Here is a 1,596-nt window from a genome sequence, read left to right as displayed (position 1 = left end):
TGGGAGGAAAGCAGCGGAAGGACCCAGGGCTGGGACGCCGGTTCCACGAGAGCCCAGCCCGCGGCTGCCCGGGGCCCCGGCTCGGCCGGGAAGGGCGGCGCGCGGGTCCCCGCCGCCCGGCTCCCAGCCGCCGGCCAGCGGCGGCGCCCTCTCGGCCGGGCTTACTCAGGACTGGGTTGCACAACAGGAAACCAGCGCGAGTTTGTTTTGTTTTGCTGCGCTAGCTCGAGGACCGGGCCGAGGCTTAGGGGCAGAGGCGGCCGGAGGGTGGCGGGGTCGCAGCAGCAGCGGCAGCCCAGCCGGTCCCTGGAGCCTCCGCCCTCAGACCCGCCCCTCCGCTCGGGGGAGCCTAGTGACTCGGGCCTGGGACCTCCGGCCGAGCCGGGGTCAGCCGTGGGCTGCCCTCCTCCGGCCCTGCGCCTGGCGCGTCTCCCCGCCCCGCGGGTCCCCAGCACCTCTCCGGATCTCTCCAGCCTCCCTCCCGCCTGGGGAGCCCCCCGCCCCGGCTCCGTGTTCCGCACCCCACGGCCAGGCTTCCCGGGCGTCTGCGAGGCCCCGATCCGATCCGCGGAGCTTCGAGACCCGGGCCGGGACCCGGGGTGGAGGGTACTTCCGGAATCGCAGGGAGCACAGTCTCTTGGGACTGGACTCTTGTAATTGAAGCCCCCTTTACAGAGGAAAGGGCTCTGCACCCTCTCCTCACGTACTTCCAGAACCTCGGTGTCTCCCCGGGGTTTGGGTCGGGCTGGGTGGGGGGAGGGGTGCTGGAGTGTGCGGGAGAGGGATGTGCCGCAGCTCCCCCCAGCGGACCAGTGCCCGTCGGGATACGGGATGGGGAATATCAAGTATAGACCGTGAACGCTGCCGCGGGGGACCTTGGCCATGGATGGGTCACCTATGGAAGAGGAAACCAAACGCGGAGACTGAGGGTTTTGTCCAGCCGCTCACAGCCAGTTGCTACGGATGCCGGACACACACTCCAGTTTCCTAGTTTCCAGTGCAGAGAGCATTTCTTGCCTTGAAGATGAACTCAAGACAAATGTGAAGTCTCTGTGTCCCCACTGAAAGCTTTGATGAGCCATGATTTCTGCCTTGGGAGTTGGCCAGACATCCCTTTCCCCTGTGTCGCGTTCTCCATTAGACCATCCTCTTTTACACTAAGCTGGGGAGCTGCCTTTTTGGGTTTGTTTGTTTGTTTTGTTATAAAATGGATTTGTTTGGTTTAAATCATCCCATTTCTCCTCTTTTCCCTCCTCTGATTTTACTTCCTTGGTATTGTGTTGAACAAGTACACCCTGCAAAGGTTTGCAGAAAAAGGATCTGCCTGAAATGAAGTTTGGTGGAAAGCTCCCTGCCCTGTGGAGACAGGAGTGCGTGATAGTTTACATTATTGTTGCATCTGGGAACTTGCTGATGTTTACGGGTCACGTGTAAATGCACTACAGTTTTCATTAGTTGTCTGTGGCAGCCGGACTAGACCCTCCCCTGCTTCTGAGGAGGGGGGCGGGGTAGAGGACCATTCTTTCCCAGCTACTTTCTAGAAACCCTTTTCCTTTTGACGGTTCAAGTCTTCATTGTTGCTCCTAGGATTCACGG

At 60.8% G+C, this 1,596-nt stretch overlaps 1 protein-coding gene across 1 annotated transcript in view; it reads left to right on the top strand.

The window, feature by feature from the left end:
- Positions 1–1,596, top strand: part of GLIS3 (GLIS family zinc finger 3) — a 430,817-nt gene that overhangs the window by 1,156 nt on the left and 428,065 nt on the right. The window lies entirely within an intron of this gene.

Source organism: Suricata suricatta, chromosome 13, assembly GCF_006229205.1.
Source record: "Suricata suricatta isolate VVHF042 chromosome 13, meerkat_22Aug2017_6uvM2_HiC, whole genome shotgun sequence".
In the NCBI taxonomy this organism is placed as follows: domain Eukaryota; kingdom Metazoa; phylum Chordata; class Mammalia; order Carnivora; family Herpestidae; genus Suricata; species Suricata suricatta.
Note: the sequence above shows the minus strand (reverse complement) of the source record. Positions and strands in the feature narration are given on the sequence as shown.